The 12,486-nt window shown below is 42.9% G+C and overlaps 1 protein-coding gene across 5 annotated transcripts in view; it reads left to right on the forward strand.

The window, feature by feature from the left end:
* dacha (dachshund a) overlaps nucleotides 1-12,486 on the forward strand; it is a 135,791-nt gene that overhangs the window by 724 nt on the left and 122,581 nt on the right. The window lies entirely within an intron of this gene.

Below are 12,486 nucleotides of genomic sequence, written 5' to 3' on the forward strand. Positions count from 1 at the left end.
ACCAATTGCATAGACTTGATCTATGTCAAGTGCACAGTTGTTATTGCGCGTAACGGAAAAGTTTCCAAAGTTACTTTTCAACCCTTCCCTCTCGCTCCGTGATGATCAAGCAATGCATATACAACCAGCAATCACATCTTATATGTTATTAAAGCGTGTGCAGTTTTATGTTTCAAAGATAATTTCAATCACGACTTTTGTATGTTACTTTCCAACTCTAAATCCAACACCTGCAAGTCACCTTGCAAAGTAGGCTAACAGCACCTGCACCTCTGGCCCCTCCCCCTGTCCTAAAATGTTATTTATATTATATATAGCCTTTATGTGCTCCTTTACGTTCTCTAAATGAACTGGTTAATATCACAATATACGTGTAGTGTAACTGATGCACACTGGTCATATTTAGGTATAGGGTCATGAGTATCTGGTTTCACCCTCTGGCTCTACAGCAAAAAGAAAATATCTAATTTCAGGGAAGAAAGGGTAACTGACAGCTTGAGATGAATTCATAAAGGTTTTATTTTACCAATATGTGTTCCTCCGAATACAGACCAAATCTATGTTCTGGATATACCAGACTTGAGGTTATCCAGCCAAATAGTGGCCTGTAGATAATTTATCAGTTGTTGCACTACGAACTGTTCGCGCTTTTGCCCCTTCAAATGTGGTATTGACCCAGCATTAACCTTCATTGTTGCGAAGCGCATCGCCCTAATTACAACATATAGCATGGCCCTGCAGGATAATTAAATGTTGGCGAAGGCGGGTAAAACACGTGTGAACTGAAAGACGAATAATACACACGAAATATCAAGGTGATTTGAACATGTGAATAAATGCAACATTTAAATACATCAGTTAGTTATGATGTCATATTTTTCTCACAGATTAAAAGATGTATGTAAATACAGGCTGATAAGTGTGGAAAGTTTTTCTTCTCCGCCGAAATGCTTTTAAAGGAAGGAGTTTCAGATTTACACTGGAGAGAATGTGACAAATGAGTGGGCCTCCATTATTATTATTAGCACGTTCGTAAAGTGCTTCTACTGAAATACAGTACATTTAATTTCAGTAGTTAAATGTTGGCTGTATAAACTTATCTTACATTTCCCAATATGTTAATTCATATTGGGTGTGCTAAAAAGGATAATTGAAATGTGTAATTATTGTTCTTGCCCCTCTTTTCCAACCCTTTAAAATCAATAAGACAAGTTCATCCACAGTAATGAACAATAGCACAAGTGCTTTATCACGGTTCAAAGTCTCATTTAAACTTGCAGGGAAAGGAAAGCTGTTAGCGTCGACTTAATATCGCACTTTACAGATGTTACTCATGGGAAGAACCCCAAATGAAGCCCCTGGCTTGGCTACACCCTTTGCCCGTGATAAATAAATCAGTGTTGCAGGTCTGAATGAATCGCCGCCGATGGCTTCTCGACTCGGTTTGGTGTCTTGGTGTTATTCTTAGCTTGTTATCATGACAGATGCATTAGTGTTCCCATGCTCTCCCAGCAATGTCAGCGAGTGAGAGGGTAGAGGATATGAGTGTGTGTGTGTGTGTGTGTGTGTGTGTGTGCGTGTGCGTGTGTGCGTGCGCGTGTGCATGTGTGTGTTATGGGGTAGCAACTCTAAAGGGACCAATGACCCCTTTCCTCGAGACCTTTATCATCCGTGGACCTCGGGGCTTTGCTTTTATTGTCTGTTCGTACATAATTGCAACTTTTTTCAGCGCATCACCTCGGGCCACTTTTGACAATAAGCCACGCTGATAATGTGCCACAAAAGACCAGGATGTCAATACACAAAAACACAAATGGGTTACATGTAGGCAGTGCAGGAGATGCAGCCAACGTTACATTTCAAAACACACCTATTTTGTAGTATACATTTTGTGTCAAAACAAACAGTGATTAAAACGGATGTGAAATGTGACTAATATTCAAACCAAATTAAATCTCGTGTAGTTAATTTAAAATAGAGTTTCAAGGAAATAGTAGCCATACGCTTGATTGTGTTTCTGATACTGATGTGAAATTACTTGCCAAAAGGATAACATACGCAGCGCACTAACTGTAAATACATGGTTTCGAAATAAAAATGACTTTTATTTTAATGTCTTTAAATTGAGTCATCCTAAACACTTTAAACGTACCTAGATTTTTAAACTTATATTTAGAGCAAAACTGCGTGACTAACGACAATGCATTAATTTGATTCTGTCAGAATGTTAACCACAGTGGTTATGGTGTGTTTCTTTGCAGAACATGTACTACTAAGGGTCTTGTCTTTCGTCGTAACATGCGTTTTTGTATCGACAGAGCAGAGGGCGAGAGGTGTCACTCTACCGATTTTTCACTCTTTTGCGCTTTGAGATGGAGGGCAGAGAGATAGAGGGAGAGAGGGAGAGCACTCGTGCACATGTCCAGATGGCCAGTTTGGGCAGGGTTCGGTAATTAACCTTTTAGCAACGCCCCCATAACCTTCAGAATCCCCTAGTTGCGTTATTGGGTTTTGTATTGTGCTGAATCAATCTGTCCTGCACATCTAATCTGCAAGTGTGTGTAATTGTGTTCACAAAGGGACAGAGAGAGTGACAAGTTTCAAAAGTATTGTTTATATATATAATTTGTATATAATACATTGCATGTATTTGTAAAATGTGCATAACACATGTGTCGGCTGTTGTTGATTATAGACATCGAAGTGTACGTGTATGTGTATACGGCCACACTATAGTGAACGGTTCACTTCAGACAGATTGGAGCTACTGGCGGCTAATGAAATTGCCATAGCTATGGGCCGCTCCCGAATTGAATTTGCTCATCGGCATCGCTTTTTTTACCTGCCCGCACAACACCACTCCCCCGGTTTTATAGTCAGATTTAAACATCATCCACTGTCCCACCACCAGATGGTTGTATCTAATGTGTTTGCGAACATCAGCCGTCCCCACCCTACCTCCTCCCATCCCTTCCCTTCCCTTCCCTCGACTCGACTCCCCTCCACTGGGCAGAGATGGAGAGATAGGCGGCAGAAACGAAGTGATAGCGTGGACTCATTACTGAGACCTCTAAGCGGAGAGTCGGCGTGAGGGGGGATACGGCGTCACCGAGAGACACTTGAAAAGTAATCAAAACATTTCGACTGGATCTTTAAACTGACACGACCAATTTGAATACCGGGGGAAAATGTCCAAATCAGCAAACATTGGCGGCACTTAGGGGCGCTTTTATGATTTCTCAGCGCGCAATTGATCTCCGGCGTTTTATTGCATTCATTATTTATTAAAAAAGAATTTGCAAGCTAAACACAACGCTAAACTAGTTTGCACTTGGGGACTGCACTTAGGAAATTGAATGGGAATTACATTACAGACGAACATCTGTGCTGTTTTTTTCCAATCTTGTGTTTATGGGGGAGTGTTTCTTCTCTCAAAGGTGTATTGGATTAGTCATTTAACTATTTTTGCACCAAGATGGAGGAAGCACAGTTTTCAGACTAAAAAGACAATAGGTGTCAGATCGGAAACAACTGCGGTCTCTTGTTCAGAGCCTGATGCTTCAGGTCAGGCAGTCACATCAAAACCCACACAGGACCCAGAAAAGGCAATCCTCAATTTCATGTCAATATTTTACCCTTTTGAAAGATTAACAGTCATTTAACCTATCAGTATTTCTTTAGAGGACATTTGCGAAAGGTGTGCTTCAGTTCCTGTTTGCCCAGAAGACAGAATAGCGCCCTATAACCCGATACACTGCTGCGTTAAAAAGATGAAAGTCTATCAGTAGCAGGTTTTGACATCCCTTTACTTTGGACAGCGTCAGGGATTTCTATTGTGCTCATTTTTAAATGTAGCCTTTATTGCACTGTGTGTGAAAATAAAGCCTGCAGGATAATACAAATAGGCACCTCTCAGTCACAGTGTTTGCTACTTTCACAATTTGAATACTGTAGGCAAAGCCAGTGGGGTATGTCTTTTATGTCAAATATCAGAGCATCCAGTGACAAAGTATCCTTTTCATGATTACTCATCAGATGTTTGATAGTTTGTTGTTGGACTTGATGGTTTTTTTTTAAGCTCAGTTGTCATTCAGTGAGACTGTGCAGTGCTAACTATATATCAGCTCAGGCCAGACAACACTGCATAACTTTTCCAAAATGGAGAGGTGCATGCGTTAGACACATAGCAGACAGGTCAGGGAAGTGATCAGTGAAGTGGAAAATTTTGCAGTTTATATTTAATTGTGCTTTTTTTTTTTTAAATAATGTGAATTGTGAATGCAAAGTAATTAATCAATTGAAATTCATGGATGTTGATTGTAATTTGTGTCAATTGTAAGTTGATACAAACTCTGCTGTTGTGGACGAATGATAATAGATGTTAGTAGATGTGCTCTGACTTGGGTCTGGATCTAATATCATTTGTCAGGTCAGATCTGGTATATTTGAATGTAATCTTTTAGTGCTATTTATTTGGAGGCTTTGTGCCGTATCCTTCAATAGAGATTTTGCTACATTTGTGTGGTGCGTGAAGTTTCTCCCTCAGCCGGTCTGAGAACATATCATGTGAAGTCCAAATAAGTAAGTGACTGTGTGTGTGTGTGTGTGTGTGTACGTATGTATTTATGTGTGAGTGTGTGTGTGTGTGTGTGTGTGTCTGTACGTATGTATGTATGTGTGAGTGGGTGTGTATATGTGTATATATGTGTGAGTGTGTGTGTGTGTGTGTGTGTGTGTGTGTGTGTGTCTGGCTGGGGCAGCCTGTCCATATGGACAGCTTCTTGCCCATGGCTTTGCCCGAGGCGTAGATGCCGACTCGTTGGAGGCTGGCACCCGGTTTGCCCCCCTTCCACCAACGCAGCCCTCACACACACACACACACACACACACACACACACACACTCACATGCCATCCCTCCAACATACCGTCCTATATCCTCACCAGCATTAGAGATTGTCACCCCAGCCGCACCACCACACCTTAATGTCAACCATCAATTATACATCCCCCTTTTCTTTTATTGCATATACACTCCCACTGCCCTTTTCTACTTTAAATAATAAATTAACCTTGCGCTCTCGCTGCGAAGGGGAGCACAAATGCCCACATCTCTCGCTCTCTTTTTCCTCCCTCTGTCACACGTTCACACTCATACACTGCCCACGTATGCGCTCTCTCTCTCTCTTTCTCGCTCTCTCTCTCTCAGTCTCTCTGTCCCTCTGCTGGTCTTTCTCTTTTTGTGACTCGACTCATGAGAAAGTTAAGGAGAGGTTTTGTTTTTTCTGTTTAGATGGCATTTAAAGTGAAGCCCCCTGTGTGCCATATGTGTGTGTGTGTGTGAGGGGGGGGGGCAACAGAGAGAAAGAGAGAGAGAGAGGGAAAGAAAGGAAGGAAGGAAGGAAGGAAGGAGGGAAGGAGGGAAGGAGGGAAAGACATAAAAAAGAAATATAGACTAGTTTTGGGGGTAAATGTCCTAAATGATTGTGCTCATCTAATCATTTACTGCATCGGTGCATGTGTGTTCCTGTGTAAATGAGCGTGCGTTATATGCTGAGACCTTGCTTGCACTTTCTAGCCTCTAGGCCTACAGCAGGTGCTGCAGCTTGGCACAGGAGGAGATAGAGAAGGTGGACGTTTGGAGGCCTCTCACCACTGTTATTTTCAAATGTTAATATTTTCAGCAGCATGTAACACTTTGCTGTTTTTGGCCTATTAATTAAGTACAGTTATCCTTGAAAAAGGAGTCAGCACTTCAGAGTTTGGATGTAAAAAATGGCAATGATTTAATTTAGAAAATTTTCATAATTACTATTATTATAGTGCAATTATTATTACTATTATAATACTTGTATTATTATTATTATTATTATTATTAATAATACTAATAATAACGTTATTATTATTCATTTATTCAGCTCCTAATTCCTTCCTGTGTCTTTGACTGAACATTCCTACATCCTCGACCTTTTCCCATGTAAGATTTATGACACTCCATTGTAAAAGCAAAGGTTGAAATACTTTGATATTTTTATGGCTGGGGCTACCTTGCCGAGAGACACAGAGAGAGGCAGAGAAAGTGAGAAAGAGAGGGAACTAGAGGGAGTGTGGGAGAGAGAGAGAGAGAGAGAGAGAGAGAGAGAGAGAGTCAAAGAGAGAGAGGGAGAGAGGGAGAGAGAGAGAGGGAGAGAGAGAGGGAGAGAGAGAGAGAGTCAAAGAGAGAGTGGGAGAGCTTAACTGCGTCCGAGGTCTTATAAAACAACTTGTGGCCATGCGATCTCTCATTAATGTTGGCGAGGGCCTGTTCCAAGCCGCAGCCCTTTAATAACTAGTCCCATGCGTAACCAATGAATTAGAAGCAAAGCAAAGACACATGTGGTCAATTAGGGATGGAAATGTGCTACTTGCATCTCAACACATGGTCTGGACCCGACACATTTATTTGGGCTCACGTTCTCGATAGGGCAAACGTAATCAACAGCTGTCAGCGACAGGACTTCCTCTTGAAAAGAACAAGCCTTTGTTGGCAGTGTTGGTAGAGACCAGAGGCTTGTGTGTGCTTTTTTTGTCAAATGTGAAACACCCTAAGTGTTTGTTTCATGATTTGAATTGACATGTATTGGATAATTCATGAGGGGGGTTTTCTGGGGCATGTTGTCAAATAGTGTAAGTTGTGTAGAAGGAAAAGATATTCACTGCAGCCTGCATATGAAAAAGCTGACTTCATTGAAGTGTAACAGATAAAAAAAAGTGTAGTTAGTGTTTGTGTGTGTGTGTGTATGTGTTTGTGTGTGTGTGTGTGTGAGAGCGAGAGAGTGTGTGTGTGTGTGTGTGTGTCTATGTGTGTGAGAGCGAGAGAGTGTGTGTCTGTGTGTGTGTGTGTGTGTGTGTGTGTGTGTGTGTGTGTGTGTGTGTATGTATGTGTGTGTGTGAGAGAGAGAGAGAGAGTGTCTGTGTATGTGTGTGTGTGTGTGTGTGTGTGTGTGTATGTGTGGTCATGCTCTCGCAAGTGTGTGTACAGTACGTGAGTACATATGATGGCTTAGACCTGACAGGTGGAGGAGGCCTGTCAAGCCTTTTGCAGGAGGAAAAATGACACCAGCTACCTTTCTGTACCAGAAAGAGAGAGAGATGGAGGAAGGGTGGGAGAGAGAGAGAGAGCGAGAGAGAGAGAAATAGAGCCACTGGTGTCATTTTGACTTTGGGAAAATCTCCTTCCTGAGCTTAATGACACATCTGCAGCCGGGCTATATTTATTACCGTCATGTAGAATCAAATTGATTGTCTCCTAAAATTAATTTTTGGTTTGCCTCTAGCAGTGCTTTAATGGGGGACACTAGGCTCCGTAGCAAGAGTATTGTTTAATCACATTAATATCGTCGCCCCCAGGACAGCCGAAGATAATTGTACAAACGAACATAGAAATATGTATCTCTAACTTTTATGATTGAATTATGCAAATGACTCATCTCCTGCCCTTCCAAGCACTAATCATGTAATTAGGAGTGATGTTTTAAATGGTTGTTTTTGGATGGGTGTACGGGGGAAAGCAGGCAGCAGAAAATTAAAAGTGACACTAAAATCAGCAAAGTAGTTTTGCTCAGGAAGACTGCCGGTGTTTCACCCACCCACCACACCCCCTCCATACCCCCCGGTACCAACTCCCTCCTCCTTTCGCCATGTGTATCTGAGCAGAATCATTAAAGTTGGGTACGCCGCGTTAGGAGCTTGTGACATTAAAACCCCTTCGCTAAGCTTTTAATTGTTTATTTGAAGATTTTGTCAAGCTCATTTTTCTCTCTTGGTCTCTATCTCTCTCTCGCTCGCTCTCTCTTTTTTTTTGACACTTAGCTCTTTGGACGTGTTAGGAGGGCGGAGGAGAGCGTTTAGCCCGAGATGGAAGTCAATCCTGTCGAGAGAAATGCTAAGTAGCACCCCAATTACGGAGATTAATATTTGATGATGTGTTGAGCATTAGCCTATACACATTTTTCGCCTCTTCGCTCTGCAGCTGGTGGCTCATTTCGCTGGTGCATTCAAGCAGTGTGTGTCAGCAAAGGTGGTGGTGGTGGGGGGGGGGGGGGGGGGGGGGGGGGGGGGGGGGGGGGTGTGGAGGGTGCTTTGGCTGCCGGTGGGGATGCAAGGGGGGGTAGTTGAGGTGGTTGATTACAATAATAACGTCAGGCTCAAGAGTGCATCTCACATAGAGCGAGAGAAGTGCTTGTAATATCTCACGCTGATAAAGAAAGAAAGAAAAAAAGAAAGAAAGAAAGGAAGAAGGGACAGCAGGAAAATCTGGCCGAGTAGCTGAACCATGTGCTTCCCTCGGCGAATCGGTGTTTACAGTTGTCTCGTGAATCTCTGACATCTGGAGGCAATAACCTGGAGCTTTACCTCCCGCACTTCATCGCTCCAATGATGGGTTCACCTGAAGAGCATCACCCACTAATCCGCAAGCATTTCGCTAGCCCCGCGGTCACTTTTTACCTTGTTCCTGTTTGAAACATAAACAAAGCACTCCTAACATTGTTCAAAGTGGCCGAAAAGAGTGAGTGACCTACTTTTTTATCTGACACACGCATGAGACGCTGAAAGTGTAGGAGTAATCAATATACTAGTATCCGTCAGGGGAGCCCATGAATTATTTGTCGTGTTGATACAGTTGTTGTCTCTTCTTTTATCCCTGCATATGGTGATGAGAGAGATGAGGGAGAAAGAAGAGTATTAAAGATAAATGGATTTGGCGAAAAAGGAAAAAATTGAGATCTTGAGTTACTGCTGCCGGTTTTGGATCTGACTTTGAGAGACAGAAGGTTCACAGTGGAGGGTGAAGCTGGATAACGGCGTAATTGGAGAGCCTAACACGTACATGGTAACACCACGAAACATATTCGTCGAACACTTCTCTCGGATGAAGTGTGCGGGAGAACTGCGTAGATAGATAGATAGGTAGGTAGTGATAGAATAAGTGAAAGAGAGAATAGACACACAAATGAGAGCGTGGTAGACAGGCATGAAGTGGTACATTATCAAAAGCAGACCTGGGCCAAATATACAGCATATTTTAAGCCTGGGTCTCTGTGGGACAGACATATGCATTTAAAATACTTTTCATCACTCCAGTTCTCATGGGTCCTCATATATAGCCTAATCTAATCGCATGAGATATGAAGCCAATGCTGGCAATACAAGAGAGAAGTAGGCATGGGGTAGTGAGAAAAAAAGGTCTCTCTCTGTGTGTGTGTGTGTGTGTGTGTGTGTGTGTGTGTGTACCTGTCCCTTTTTGTATGTACTGTAAGTCTGTATGTGTGGGTGTGCACATGAATGTACCCGCATGTTCCTGTGTGTGTGTGTGTGTGTGTGTGTGTGTGTGTGTGTGTGTGTGTGTGTGTGTGTGTGTGTGTGTGTGTGTGTATGAATGTGTCTGTACACACACGTGTGTCTCAGACTTGTCTGGGTTAGATCAAGCAGAGCCCTGGGTATGTGATGACATCATGGGGCAGGTTTGGTGTTTCTTGCGGGATGAGCGGGATTTATTCCCACTCGGGCTGGCCGGAGGAGCCTGGCTCTGATTACCCCCCCCTCTTGCGCGCGCGCGCGCGTGTCCCGCTCTCTGGAAACTTCCGTCAAAGCTGCTTCATCCCACAAAAAAAAGAGGAAGAAGAAAAAGCACAGAGACCAACACAGACAGATTGGGTGACTTGCTTGAGGCCAAAATGCAGAATGATATCTCCCTTTGTTCTGATGAGAATTCCACAGAAGTAGCTCTATAGAATTGCTAGTGTGTTTTTTGGTTAGTTGTTTATTATTTATGTTGTTGCACTGTTGGTGCAAAATGTCGCAGTGTTTACATATGAGTTTGAACATGCATATATTCTTCAATATGAAGTAACTGCCCGAACTCTGAGGGTAATAGCTACAGTGTGTCTATCTGTGTATGTATGTGTGTATGTGTGTGTGTGTGTGTGTGTGTGTGTTTGCGCATATATGTGTTTGTTTGTGTGTACATCAATTGGGCGACTCTCTTCCATTAAGTACTTCACCTCCTCTACTATAACTCCTCCTAAAAGGCAGCGTCGGGCAGCCCCCTATTTTGCTTTTATTCCACACTATTTTATTTAAAGCGGCATTTAGGGGAGTATATGCGCAGCTTAGAGGAAGGCTGTTACGCTGGCCTTTTTACCGAGACCATTCGTCTTCCGGAGATCCACCTCACGACACGTTATCCTCCCGTCCCTCTTCCTCTCTCTCTCTCTCTCTCTCTCTCACTCTCTCTCGCGCTCACTCTCTCTCTGTTTCTTTCTTGTGCTTTCACTGAAGCCATTACAAGGTAGTGTGTGAGTTTCCATTTGCCTACAGTAAATAGACTGTCAGGGGTGTCGGGAGAGGGATAAATACGTCGGGCTGTCTCTCTCTCGCTCTCTGTCTCTTTCCTTCCCTTTCTCTATTTCTCCCTCTCTCTTCCCTCTCTCTCTCTCTCTCTCTCTCTCCTGTTTTCCGGTGAGGACAGGACTTTAAAGGCGAACTAGCGCGCCTTTATTTGATTTATCTGCTGCACAGTAATGACTGCAGATGTGGATGGGTTATTCTAGATGTGCGGGGATTCTGATAGGGAGATAAAGAAGGGGCCCTGTCTTCAGCCTGCTTTTAATTACCACGAGAGGAATGTATTTGTGCGCTCTGTTGATTTAAAGAGGGGAGGGGGGGGTTACCTCTGTAAAACACATACACACACACGCTCCTTTTTTTTTATCCTCCAGCCGGACTGGACAGGTGACCTTGGCACCCGCTTTTTGTCTCCCACTCTAACAAAGCCATCTTTTATCTGTCTGCCACCGGTATCAACCTGAGTGTGTGTGTGTGTGTGTGTGTGTGTGTGTGTGTGTGTGTGTGTGTGTGTGTGTGTGTGTGTGTGCGTGTGTGTGTGTGTGTGTGTGTCTGTACATGTGTGTGTGAGTGTAGGCGCATATTATTCTACAGTAAACGGTACAGTGTTGGGTGATGCACTGCCTCTGGTCCAAAGCATTGAGACTGTTTTTGATTAAGAGAGAAAGACAAGAGTTTAACTTAGGAAGATCTCTGGATCTGCTGAATGCGTCTTGTGAGTATAGATCTTGTCTTCTAAACTTTCCATTTATATGTCATTGCAGGCCTTTCTAGTAACCCATTTTATAGGTTGTGTACCCAGTAGAAGTCTTCTTAATTTGATGTGTCTGTAGAAATGCTACTGCATGTCAAATGCTTTACAGCATATGAGGAAAAATGCAACGAGTTTTGTTACTTTAATGATAAAAGTATTACTGGATTACACCATGTGGTTTAGGCTGAGGGTTAGAATCCACAGCAACATTTATTTCTTCATGATTTCTTGAGTAATAAATTAATAATTATTTGATAAATAGTACAAATCTTGTAAGCACTGTAATATATTGGAATTTCAGTTAGTTACTAGTTACTTAAAAACTCCATTCAAAAACACCAAGCAATAAAAACCGTAAAAAATGTACTGATGAGAACTTTACTCATCGAGATCTTCTTATTTCCATGCGATGGAAAGATAAAGGAATATTAGAATTAATGTAGTGCCCTATTGCCCTTAAAAGTTCAGTGTGCATTAAGATGCTGATAACGAATCAGTTTGTTACAAAATATCTGGACAATCATGATATGAAATATTGCAACACAAAAACGATCACATTACCCAACTCTAGGCCCCTGTCCCCACCACCACCACCACCACCATGCACTTCAACTCTCCCACAGTCTTCATGCCTCTCGTGTCACATTGGATCCTCAGTTGACTGTCTCCATGCGTGTGACAGAAGTGCTCGGGCCCTGCTGAAGTGACCTCGGCACCGTGTCCACTATTGCTCTCTCTCTCTCTCTCTCTCTCTCTCTCTCCCACTGTACCCCTCTGCACTGTTAGCACGAGAGGCATGCTTCCTCTTGTTGCCCCTATTCCACATTTTAAGTGTTTTTTTAAAAAAATGTTTTACTTTTAGGCTTCTCAGCCTGTCCTCACCAGGGTGTGATTCTCACGGAGAGGAGGAGGAGGATAGGTCTCTTTTGTAATGAAAGGAAAATCATGCCCCCAGACTTGATTGGAAACATGCTTAATAAAATGTGTTTGGTTGCCTAAATTGGAACAGAGCAACCAGGCAGGTTATTTAGTTGTCTGCCCTCTGCCATTACGTCTACTGCTTAATAGGTACACACAAGATGAGTGTATGTGTGTGTGTGTGTGTGTGTGTGTGTGTGTGTGCGTGACTGCTTGTGTGTGTGTGTGTGTTTGTGTTTGTATATTATCGAGGAGAGGGAGGATGTGGTGCCAATTACAACAAGCTGTGGAACCACTCCCATCCATGCAATTCCACAATAATGGTGGTTTACAAGACTGAAATGGCTGTGTAGAGTCCTGCCACACACACACACACACACACACACACACACACACACACACACACATACACACACTCACACACACACGC

This window comes from Clupea harengus, chromosome 8 (assembly GCF_900700415.2).
Source record: "Clupea harengus chromosome 8, Ch_v2.0.2, whole genome shotgun sequence".
Taxonomy (NCBI): domain Eukaryota; kingdom Metazoa; phylum Chordata; class Actinopteri; order Clupeiformes; family Clupeidae; genus Clupea; species Clupea harengus.